A 13701-nucleotide genomic window follows, 5' to 3' on the forward strand; every position below is an offset into this window, starting at 1 on the left:
GAAGTGAAAAAATATTGATTTCTAGAGTCAGGAAAACCTGTAGGCTCAATAAACTCTTTATCATCCTCTCTTTCTTTATTACAGAACTGTGGTATTCCTTTTCCTATTCTTGGAGTGAAGCTTAATACTGAAAACAACCAAAATATTCCATACTATGATTAACAGAGTCTGGGGGAAAGAGAAGTCATAAAGGGAGATATTGATCAAAGGGCACAAAATTTCAGTTACTAGATTAATAAATTCTGGAAACCTAATGTACAGAGTGATGACTGTAGTTAATTACTATATATATATACTAGGGGCCCGGTGCACGAAATTCGTGCACTGGGTGTGTGTGTGGCGGGGGAGTGTCCCTCAGCCCAGCCTGCCCCCTCTCATATACTGGGAGCCCTCAGGCGTTGACCCCCATCACCCTCCAATCGCAGGATCGGCCCCTTGCCCAGGCCTGACGCCTCCGCCAGAAGTGTCAGGCTTGGACAGGGGACCCCCATCTCCCCCTGATCACTGGCTCTGGCCCCCGCCCAGGCCTGAGGCCTCTGGCCCAGGAATCATGCCTGGGCAGGGGACCCCCATCTCCCTCTGATCGCTTGCTCCACCCCCCGCCCAAGCCTGACACCTCTGACCCAGGCTTCAGGCCTGGGCAAGGGGACCATCATATCCCCCCAATCCCCGGCTCCGCCCCCCACCCAGGCCTGATGCCTCGGCCAGAGGAGTTGACCCTCATCACCCTCCGATCACCAATCACCGGATCGGCCCCTTGACCAGGCCTGAGGCATCTGGCAGAGGTGTCAGGCCTGGGCAGGGGACCCCCAGCTCCCCATGGTTGCAGGCTCCGCCCCTGCCCAGGCCTAACACCTTTGGCTGAGGCGTCCGGCCCGGGCAGCGGGGACCCACAGCTGCAGCGGCCCCGCGATCGTGGGCTCCGCTTTAGGCCCAGGCAAGGGACCCCTAGCTCCCGGGACTGCCAGCTTCGACCAACTGTGCCCAGCTCCCATCGCTGGCTCCACCCCTACTTCCTGCTATCACTGGCCAGGGCGGAAAAGGCACCTTGGCCCTGCCCCCCAGCTCTTAGCTCCCCCCTGGGTTTCTGATCACTGTCAGTGGCAGGGGGCTTCTTCCTGCTTTCCCTTTCGCCTCCCTGCATTGTGCCTACATATGCAAATTAACCGCCATCTTGTTGGCAGTTAACTGTCAACTAAGATTGGCAGTTAATTTGCATATAGCCCTGATTAGCCAATGAAAAGGGTATCGTCGTACGCCAATTACCATTTTTCTCTTTTATTAGATAGGATATATATGCCTAAGCGACTGTTCGAACATTCGATCGTTTGACTGTATGACCGGTAGCTATGATGAGCACTGACCACCAGGGGGCAGATGCTCAATGCACAGGCATGGAAACATGGAACAGACTGATGAATCTCAGAGGGAAGGGGGGAGAGGGGAGGGTAGGAAGAGATTAACCAAAGATCTTATATGCATATTAGAGGCCCAGTGCACAAATGTACCAGTGGGGTCCCTCAGCCTGGCCTGCAGGGATCGGGCTGAAACCTGAAACCGGTAGTCTGACATCCCCCAAGGGGTCCTGGATTGCGAGAGGGCGCAGGCCAGGCCAAGGGACCCCCACCATGCACTGGGCCTCTAGTATATTATATACTTGAAATTTGTGAAGAGTAGATCTCAAGTGTTGTAACCACAAACAAAAAGGTAACTAATGTAAGGTGATATATAATTAATCTGATTTACATCATTCTTTTAGAGTGTATACATATTAAAAAATAAAAATATATAAGCAAAAATTATATATATACTAGTGGCCTGGTGCACGGATTTGTGAACATTGAAAGGAAAATAATTAGAAGAAATATTTTAATATTGCTATTTGCCCTTTCTCTGTAATGGAAGTGTCAGCACCGCCCCCTCACATCCACCATCCCGTGTAGGGGGTGATCAATCGGGGCTGGGCCCCCCACCTGACTCCCTCAGCACCTGGGAGTTGGGCGGCAGCCCTGCCCTCTGCTGCTGCTGCTGGTTGCCGTCTGTGCAGTGATCGGTTCCCCGCTCGCACCCACACTGGCCTGGCACCACCGCTCCACCATCCCGCTACAGTCCCACTCTCGTCAGGCCCATTGGGACCAGCAGCGACTCCACTGCCACCTGTTACCAGCCTGCATCACTGACGCCTGCCATGTTCCGCGCCACCCCCTGGTGGTCAGTGCACGTCATAGCGAGGAGTCAAACTCTGTCGAACTCCTGGTTGAGACAATTTGCTTATTAGGCTTTTAATACATAGGATACACACACACACACATATACCTACATACATACATACATACACACACATACACACACTCCTTACTGGGATTTAACTGAGTAGATATATCACATCTAACATTGAAAAAACTTTTGATATGATTAAGTCACTTTGGTGGGATACATGGCTTAGAGGATGGACTCTTTTGCTATCAGATTATTTTGAGAATCTGATCAAAGCTATAGACCTAAAATAACAAATAACCACAACACAAAAATTGTCATAAAACTTCAGACAGTTCTTTAGGCCTCTGAACATGATCCAAGTTAAGAATGTAGGGCAAGCGTGTCAAACTCATGGCCTGCGGGCCACATGCCTCATTTATTTGGCCTCTGTTAGCCTTTGAGTTTGACATGCTTGATGTAGGGCAATAGGTCTTCTGGTCAAGATGGTGGTGTAGGTAAATGCAATACTCTAATCCTCACACAACCACATTAAAAATACAAGTAATCTACAGAACAACCATCTGTATACTACAGTGTACACCTGAAACTAATATAATATTAAATGTCAACTGTAATTGAAAAATAAAAATTATTTTTTAAATGTAGGGTAATAGATATTCCTGCAGTAAAAGGAAATCAGTAACAATTAGAAAAGATTAAAGAGTAAGTATACAAGGAGAGAGGGTAGTAATAACATAGAAAGAGCTTTCAACTGAGAATCAAGTAACTAAGAGATCAAGTTTGCCATGAATGTACTTTATCAACTTATTTAAAAGGTTTTGGTAGAAAACATCAGGGGAATGGTTAATCTTAACAAGGTTTGGGTCTTTTTTAATCTTGAATTTCTATCATTCTCTCTGGATCTTTTTCTACTTTATAAAGTGAGGGTGTTGGTGTTATGGACTGTTTGTGTCCCCTCCAAATCCATATGTTATAATCATAACCCTTAAAATATATGAATATCTAACCCTATGCTGAACACCTGAAATTAATACAAAGTAATATTGAATGTAAACTGTTATTGAAAAAAAATTCTAATCCCTTGTGTGGCTATATTTGGAAACGGGGCTTTTAGGGAAGTCATTAAGGTTAATAGACTATAGAGTAAGAAGAAGAATCAAACAGCAGGATTGAAGGAAGGTGTATACCAGGCAGGATTACTTTTACTGCATGTTATTGAGACAGGCCAGTAATCTAGGACAAGCGGAATAGGGAAACTGAGACAGACAGTGAAAACAGTAGTTTGCAGCCATCTAGAAAAGACTATTTTCCCTAAACCAGGGACACAAGTAAATGATTTGCACTTCTCCCCTACCAGAGGGTAAGTAGCTTAAATCACCTACTCAGAGAGACATAGCAGAAATCCAATTAGTGCCATTTGTGCCAACCACACCCAAGGAAAGATGAAGTTAAGAGAATAAATCTCATTGTGGTACATCAGCATAAGGCTGATGAATATTCTATTGAAATCCTCCCCTAAGACCTCCCCTAAGATTCCTGCCTGCAAGAGAGAAATAAAAGTTTCAAGATAAAGGACCCAGCCTGAGCTCTCCCTCCCAGGAGCTGGCACGAGCCTCCTCCACCATTCTTCCCACAGGCTTGCATCTGTAATCTCTAAGGGACTCCACGAGGCTTGCAACCAGGGAGCAATGGGCAGCCGCAGTTCATCCAGGACAAACACCCTGAATCTCTCCCAAAGGGCCCCTTTTCTCTGACTTCTTAGTGAGCCAAAGCCGACCAGCCTGGGCTCATTTCCCCAGCCCTTCCTTGTTTCATTGTCCTCAGCTTTATTAAACATCCTCTAAAATTCACCTGGCCTGTCAGCATGGCTCAGTGGTTGAGCTTTGACCTATGAACCAGGAGGTCAAGGTTTGATTTCCAGTCAGGGCACATGCCCAGGTTGCAGGCTCAATCCCCAGTGGGGGTTGTGTGCATTAGGCAGTTGATCAATGATTCTCTCACATCACTGATGTTCTTATCTCTCTCTCCATCTCCCTTCCTCTCTGAAATCAATAAGAAAAATTATTTTTAATTTAAAATAAAATCCACCTGGGCTTGTGTTGTGAAACTTTTTTTGGGAAAAGTCAAGAACCCACACACTACTGGCCAGCCTGCCCTAGGCAGACCTGCTCAGACTAGAGAGGAAAAAAGAAAAACAGTTCTTAAAATCTTCACCTATTGTGGGCACTGATTACAGACATAGGACCATCCATGGAGAACCAGAATATAAATTTGTTTTTGTAATGTTAGTGGGGTATTTTTTTGGAGGGGTGGGAGGCAAGAATTGTGTGAATGGTTTAGGTAAAGAATAGGCGTGGAAATGTTTATAAAGAAACATAAAGAAAATGAGTCAAGTACTTCCTCTGAATGAATCTCATTAATCTTGCCAGTGTTTTCTTGACTTCCAAGCAATCTTTATCAAACCAGGAAGTGGGTCAGCCTAACCTGGAGCAGACCAGGCAATCAGATGATATGTAAATAATTGCAAGACTTCTGTAAATCTGTGGAAAATTTACAAAATTTCCTAGATTTAAAAGATTGCTTGTCATATCTCAGAGGCTTTCCCCACGTTTTCATCTTCTTTTACCCTGAATTCTCTGATACACTAAGATCTGCATACAAGTTAAGAGGTTGAAATATTAAACAACAGTCAGTTAAGTAAGGAAGTGGAAATTTTTGACACTACATAAGATGTCTGCTAAATAGATAAATTAAATAGAGGAGAAATATGGTTATATTAAATACAATATAATGATCCTTTGTTTAAAAATATTTCTCCTACATTGATCCTAAGAGTTGCCATTTATAAATAACCAGTATTAGTTATAGTTGAGTATGACGAGATATTTCTTTGAATAAAGTAGCTAATCCTAAAGGTGTCCGTATCATCCTTGGACAATCTTTATTTAGACATTGAGGATTTTGATATATGGCTCAGTCTTTCATTTCCTCACAATTCCTACCCATCTTTTAAGAGATTATGGGGATTGTGTAGATAACCCAGTTCAATGGTCTATGATTTTTAGTTCTACTGCATTTCATCCAACATCCACCCCTTTCCAAGGGAACCTTTATTATCATTTAGCACTGCACTAGCTCAAAAAATTTAACCCATGATCTTTCCATTGACTTCCGCACCAATAATTCTCTCCCACCTTAACTCACACATTGTTACACTCCTACCTCATATAGGCCTAATCGCTTATTCCTCAATTTTATTTCAGTCAATAGATCCTCTTACAAGTTTTCTTTCTTCCTGCTCATAAATTCTCACCATCCAGATTCCTAAAATTTTGGTATATTAGAACATTACAATATTATCTTCACTTGAACAGAAATTTTGCTTTTTTATGAAGTCAGAACTATGAATTCTTTATTGTTTGTCTTGCCACAAACTCCCTCACTCTAAGGTCTACATTCTATTTTACTGCTTGTATAGTCTTGCATTTCACATTTAGGCCTTCGGTGCATCAGGAGTTCACCTTTCTAAAAATAGAGCAGAAGTGAAAACTCCTTGGGCCAATAGCTAAGAGGCAGCAGAGAAGGCAGGGGCATGAGTTAGGCAGGTTAGCTAAAACATATCATGGTTCACTCCCACAATCTCTGTAGACTTCACTTAGCAAAATCCCTATCTTAGTTGGTATGTTCAGATGAGAAATTCTAACTCTTCAAACAAAAGATAATACTGTGAAAATAAACCAATTATCAAATTTTAAAAGTTGTGGAAAGTAAACATGATATTATAACAGTAAAGAATTCAGTATGTGTGGAAAGCTAAACTCAAGATAATCTTCTGGAAAGTAGAATAAAAGATATGTGAGGAAAATGGAACAGAAAAGATGAAAGAATTAGAGAAATCCAGGAGAGCTAACTTCTAATAAAAAGGAAGTTTAGAAAAAGAAAACAACAAAAATACAGGGGAATTTTGCTTAAATTATAAGAAAGATGTTCTATAGTGAAAAGGAGTTCATGAGTACTGCCCAGAAATGAAAACAGACAGAAACCATAATGTTATGAAATTTTGGAACACTGGTGATGAAGAAGTGAAAGAAAAATTTCTGGAAGTAAGAGAAGTAAGTTACAATTAAAAGAGAGAAAATTAGATGGTATTGGACTTCACAGGAACAGCTCTCGACACCAGGAATCAGTAGAAATACACCTTTTACATTTTGAGGGAAGAATTTCAAGATGAAGTTCTATAGATAGCCAATTCTCAATCAAATGTGAGGCTAAATAAGACTTTCAGATGTTCAAGAGCTAAAAACTGGAAGTGAAATTAAATGACCTTTAAGTACTTGTTCACAGGAAGCTAATAGAGGATTGCTGCAGTTAGAATAAGATCAGACTGGCCAATATGGTGCAGTGGTTGAGTATCAACCTATGAACCAGGAGCCAGGAGGTCACAGTTCAATTCCTGGTCAGGGCACATGCCCAGGTTGCGTGCTCAATCCCCCTGTGTGGGGCGTGCAGCAGGCAGCTGATCAATGATTCTCTCCTATTATTGACAGTTCTAATACTCTCTCTCTCTCTCTCTCTCTCTCTCTCTCTCTCTCAAGAAAATAATGGGTCTTTTTAAACAAGGTATCCAATACAGCAGTAATAAAATCCAGTTCCACATTGATGGTGAAGCTTAAAGAACCAGGGTGAGACACTCAGCAGGTTTGGGGATTGAGTCTCCAGAAAAAAAATATAGAATTGAGAGATTATTTGACATGTTTGAGATTTTAGAAAATAATATTGATAGCAATATAATAAACAGGATGGAATATTTGCAAAAATGAAGCATAGATATTTTTTAAGCAAATGAAAAAGCTCAGTAAATTTGGCTGAAGGAAAAACTAAATTTGGGGCAAAGAAGGAGAACTAATTAGGCTCTCAGTACACAACTGGTTCTGAGTCTTTTATAGAGTCACAGTAATGTAAACACTGTTGACTGAACCAAAATTGTAAAAAGTTAGATTGGGATAATGGGAAAGAACAAAGAATAAAAAAGCAAAAAACTCATCTGCATTACAGGAAATTAATAGAATATGTGTAAAATTGATAAATCAAGAAATAGTATAAGCATGATATCTAGGAATATGAAGATTAATCCTAAAAGAAAAAAACTAAATGCTAAAAGGGTTTGCTCAGGGGAGCAATAATGGTTCAAATAATTTTTCTTATGATAAGATTTCAGTACAGTCATACTTAATTTAAAAATAAGTAAAAAAAAAGAAGTTACTTCACATTTTTCCATTCATAAGACAGTGAATCCTGAATAATCACTCTAGAGCAGTGGTCACCAACCTTTTGGACCTCATGGACCACCAGTGGTCCGCGGACCACAGGTTGCTGACCACTGATCTAGAGGTAACACAGAAAAGAGAACAGGGGCAATTTTGGAGGGATAGTGATGATTTTGTTTTTAGAGCCTGGTGAATTGTTAGACTGACACCAAAATCTGAATCCACAGACCTTCAGCCTCATGTGTCCAGTGGTCAATTGGTCATTTTCCATTACCTCGTCAGTCTTGTTAAAACTAATTTCATGATTATTATCACCCTCTCTGGTTTTCTCTCTCTCTCTTTTCTTTTCTCTCTCCCCTCCCCCTTAATAGTAACAGTATCACTAACCATTTAGCCTAACCTAGAAATATGAAGTCATCCTTGATTATTCCTTAAACTCATCCCTGACAAACATTTCTAAGTTCTGCTGATATTACTACCTAACATTTTTAATATGCACCTTTGTCCATTTCCACTTGTCTAATTTTACCTTTCAGCATTCAAAGCTTGAATTATAATTATCTGTTTACATTTTTATCTCCCTTAATTCTATCCTTCACTTAATCACCAAATGATTTTAACTATGTTTACCACTCTACCAAGTCAGTGGTTCTTACACTTGTGTATGTGTGTGTGTGTGTGCCTGACTTATTTTAGAAAAGAAAAATATTTAGTGATGTTAATCTATATATATAAAAGCCTAAGCAACCGAACAACCAAATGACCGAACGACCAAACGACTGGTGCTATGATGCGCACTGACCACCAGGAGGCAGATGCTCAATGTAGGAGCTGACCCCTGGTGGTCAGTGCACTCCCACAGCTAACCTCCTGTGGCCAACCAACCTCCTGTGACCAACCAACTTCCCGTGGTCCCTCCCCCAAGCCAACCTCCTGTGGTCCCTCCCCTCTGCTGGCCAAGCTCCCGCAGTCCCTCCCCCAGCTGGCCAAGCTTCCTCAGTCCCGCCCCCCAGCTGGCCGCCCCTCCCCCCAATTGACCCCAAACACCGGGCAGGCCAAGGGACCCCATCCATGCATGAATTCGTGCACTGGGCCTCTAGTGTAAGAATAAAAAGACACAAGGAACTCAGAATAATTCAGCAATAATTACAAATCAATTAGTATCATAATGTCACAACAAATGGCACACTTATGTTCACTAATCCAATCAAAGAATAATTATTGAGCACTCACTACTATATGCAGGAGGGTGTAGGGAGTTCTACAGTGGCCAAAGCAATAGAGTCCTTGCTTTCAGAGACAGACAATTAAGCAATAAATAAATAGGTAGTGATAAGTACTAGAAAAAATAACATTTCAGTTAGGTTAGTTTATTGATTAAGGGAGTGCAGTAAAGATCTCAATTATGTGGTGACATCTGAACAGAGACTTGCAAGAAGTGAGAGAGTCATGTGGGTGTCTGAGAGAAAGGTGTTTCAGAAAGAGGAAACAGAATGTGCAAGCATTCTGAAGTGGGAGTGCTCAGAGTGTTTGAGGAACAGCAAGGAGCCCAGTTGGTTGGAGTGGAGTGAACAGGAAGGAAACAGTAGAAGATGAGGTCAGAAAGGAAGCCTTGTGCTGGGTCATCCAAGGCCTCATAGGCCACAGAGAGGACTGGATTAAACCTTAATGTGATGGAGATTCTCTAGTGGCAGGGGTGTGACAAGCACTGTCTACCCACTGTGGATCTATCTACTATTTGGATTCTTATCAGTTACAGGTGTGGGCATCTCTTTTGCTCTGATCCCACTGACTTTATAAAGAGAAGGATCTTAATGTTTGTTGATTTTATGGAATGAGGGGAAGAATAGTAGATGAAGGTCTTCAATCCAAATGTAGTGTAGAGGAGATCAACTTTCTTTAGAAACCTTATTGCTGGTAGAGAGATTCTACTCACTTACAAATCTTTTACTTCAGATTGAGATAGCTAATATTAATCTGCAAAAAGAACAGTCACTCCTTCTTTGCACCTCTGCTCTGGGTTATATTGCAAAGCATCTTGAGTTGACTGCCAATGGAGAGTGCCAACCCAGATTATTTTTTTCCCATTGTGAATTGGTTTCCCCATGAAGAAATAAAGATTATATACTTTCATCTCCACCACCCAGAACAGAAATCCTGCTCTCTAGTTTCAATAAAAACCAAGATGAAAGCCTCCGGTTGGCCTGGTTGGAATCACATGCTCATCCTCAGCTCAATCATGGCAGAATAGGTGAATGAATGAGTCACTCTGACAAGCCAGATACATATCAGGTGCCCACCCCAGGCCTGGGGAGAAGATACTATGATAACCTGAGCAGGAAAGGGAAGGGAAGCCAGACTGATAGAAGACTGATAAAATATATAATCATGTACTATATAGAGAACACAACATCTTTGACAATCTGAAGACCGCCCCCTTCCTCCTTCTACAGCCTTATCTCCTTCCAAGGATTATGTTCCAAAGGAGAGCAGAGTGGTTCAGAGAATGAGTGAGCTTTGAGGTTAGCAGATCTAGGTTTACAACATAAATTTGCAATTTACTAATTATAAGACCTTGGGTATTTTTTTTGTAACCTCCCTAAGCTTTAGTTTCTTAATTTGTTAAATATGGTAAATAATGGAACTAAAGGAAATTATACAAAACAACACATAGCAGATTTTAGGGGGCCAATAAATATAACCCCTCTTTTCCCTTCAAGTTTGTTTAATTTAAAGAGATATTCAGACATCAGAAAATAGAATTTTGCTTAAAACACGTCAAATCATGTATTTCTGCTTAAAACCCTTCAGAGATGTCCCATCTCACATAGAGTAAAAGCCATACTGAGAGAGCGGCTATTAACGTGCAAAAAGAACAATCACTCCTTCTTTGCACCTCTGATGATTATAGGTCTACAAGACGCTAAATCATCTTCCAGTCACCTCTTTGTCCTCATTTCTTATGGTTTCCATGGTGCTCACTTTACATAACCACATTGACCTCAATACTCTTCAACAAGCTTTCAGGAAATCTCCCACCTCAGGTCCTTTGTCCTTGCTTTTCCCACTGCTGAGTGCACTCTAGGCACATGCATACACATGGCTTGCTTCCCACTTATGGAAGGAAATACTATAGTCTCTTCCCTCATTGGGCTAACTGTCTAGTAGGGAGATGGACTTAAATGTGCAAACAAGCAAGCATTGCATGAATACAAAGTGCGGTCAGTGTTATGATAGAAAATATTGTACTCCTACTCCAAGAGAGAATATGGGCAGTATTACTGAATTCAAAATAGTGGACAAAGGAAGGGTCCTACAAGAAAAGGTTATTAAGCTGGGAGTGGCATGCAAATAACATTATCAGAAAGTACAGACCTTGTCCCAGACCATTATCCAGTGCAGTAGAAATGAATAATGAAGAGTTACCTGAGGGCCAAGCAGACAAGCAGACAAGCAGACAGGGTCTGGAATGTTCAGTCAAACCCAGTCACTGGTAGATGGGAGTTGGTTCCCCTAGTTTTCAGGCCTTTGAACTACACCACCAGCTTTCCTGTGTCTTCAGCTTCCAAATGGCAGGCCATGGGGTTTCTTGATAGTTGCACGAGCCAATACCTAGTAATAGATCCATAATTGCATGAGCCAATGCCTAATAATAGATTATATATCCTATTGGTTCTGTTTCTGTTTCTCTGAAGAATCCTGACAAACACAACTGCTAATTAGATTACACACCTTATTTAGTTATCACTAGTTTTTATATGCACTCATTTGCTGGTCTCTGTGTGTAGACTTCTGTGCAATTTATACATATACAGTTTCATGTAGTCTCCATCACAATCAACATACAGAACTACTCATACAACTCAATAACAAAACAAAAAAATCTAATTAAAACTGGGAAGAGGATGAAGAAGGTAAAAGGGGGTCAGATACATGGAAACAGAAGGAGACTAGACTTCAGATAGTAAGAACAAAATAGAGTTTACAGATGTATTATAAAGCTGTATTAACCAATGTTACCCTAATAAATCTAGTAAAATTTTTTAAGTGGGCAGAGGATCAGAATACATATTTTCCCAAGGAGACATACAGATGGCTAATGTACATACATACATATAGGCGCATGAAAAGGTGCGTAACATCACTAATCATTGGAAAAATGCAAATCAAAACCACAATGAGATATCTCCTCACAACTGTTAGAATGGCAATTATCAAGAAACAAAACAAAAAAATAACAAGTGTTGTAAATAACATGGAGAAAATGGAAAACTTATACACTGTTGGTAGAATTATAAATTGGTACAACCACTGTAGCAAAAAGTATGAAGGCTCCTCAAAAACTTAAAAATAGAATTGACATATAATCTGGCAATTCCACTTCTATGAATTTACATCCAAAAGAAAAAAGACACTAACTCAAAAAGGCATCTGCACACCCGTGTTCATTGCAGCATTATTTACAAAGCCAAGACATGGCAACAATCTAAGTGTTCATCAATGGATGAATGGAAAAAGAAAATGTGAAAACACACACACACACACACACACACAAACACACACACGAATATTATTCAGCCATAAAAAAGGAAATCCTGCCATTTGAAACAACATGGTTGGAAAGGGCACTATGCTAAGTGAAATAAGTGATACAGAAAAACTACCATATGATCTCACTTACTAGTATACGTGGAATCTAAAACAAACACTGAACTCATAAATACAAAGAACTGATTGGTGGTTGCCAGAGACAGTGGGTAAAGGGTAGGTGAAATGTCCAAAAGAAGTCAAAAGGTACAAACTTCCAGTTATAAAATAAATAAGTCCTAGGAATGTAATGTACAGCATAGTGACTATAGTTAACAATACTGTATTACATATTTGAAAATTCCTAAGAGAGTAGATCTTAAGAATTTTCATCACAAGAAAAATTTTATGTGTGGTGGTAAAAAAAAAAAAGACACCAAAGTGTTCCATTAGCATATAGGAACTCCTCATGCTCCTCTTTTATAGTCTCACCTTCCTACCTCATCCCTGTCCTCTAATCTAGTCTCCATCTTTATTGTCCTGCCATTTCAAGAATGTTATGTAAATGGAATCATATAGTGTGTAAACTTTTGAGACTAGATTTTTTTCACTAAGCATAATGTCCTTAGATTCATTTAAGACATTCTAAGGAACAATACTGTAGTTCATTCCTTTTTCTAGCTGAGCAGTATTCCATTGCATGGATGTACCCATGTTTGCTTGGCCATTCACCCATTGAAAGACATTTCAGTTGTTTCCTCTCAAATTTATTTTTTTAAGTAAATAATTTGAAAACTTTGGGTCTTTCACTTTTATAAATAACTTTCAATCCACCTCAAGAGTGAGTGACCGACTCACAAATGAACTGTTTCTGAGCAAGATGAATGCAGTCAGCCGTAGGAACAGGTGGGACATGCAAGCTGCTACCATGTGGACGTCACTCTGAAGAAACATGACTTTACAAGAGTGACTTTTAAAATTATCTAAGCACTGATTCATTGATAGCTTAATCCAAACCTGTCAAGTCTCAGGAGGCTGTGTGGGGAGGGGATCAGACATGGTGGACATGAGGCAAAGAGGGCTGGTGCAACTGAAATGTTGCATAGGAGTAAGGAAGAGGGGTGACGGGGGAATGGTGCGCAAAGGAGAAGAGCATCACCATTCCTGTGGTTTTGAAACAGGAAAGATGACAACATGGGAGTCATTTACACTTCCTATTTCCCTCAAGTCACCAGTGGTTGGACTGTCACTGCACTCAGCACCATGCCCCTTTGAGCCTACACTTTATGCCCATTAGTAGCCATTTTGTTACTGATTTTACAAATCCATGTAGGGGCAGGGGAGGCAATGTTTTGTGTTCCAACAAATTCAGAAGAATGTGTTCTCTTTTAAGTCAACTAGGTTTCTATACATTTGAAGTTAGCTCATTTTGAGTAAGTAATTTACCTTCTCCAGATGCTACACCTGCAAAACATAATAATCATATCTTCCTGAAGGCAATTTAGCAGGTCAAAAAAATTCCTATAATTGCCACTTTTACTATTTCATTAGAATAGTGTTTTATCAAAGTATTCTATTGAGGAGGAACTTTTGTGATGCTCTAGGTCAGCGGTTCTCAACCTGTGGGTCGCGGCCCCCTTGGGGGTCAAATGACCCTTTCACAGGGGTCGCCTAAGACCATCATAAA

This window comes from Myotis daubentonii, chromosome 18 (genome assembly GCF_963259705.1).
Source record: "Myotis daubentonii chromosome 18, mMyoDau2.1, whole genome shotgun sequence".
In the NCBI taxonomy this organism is placed as follows: domain Eukaryota; kingdom Metazoa; phylum Chordata; class Mammalia; order Chiroptera; family Vespertilionidae; genus Myotis; species Myotis daubentonii.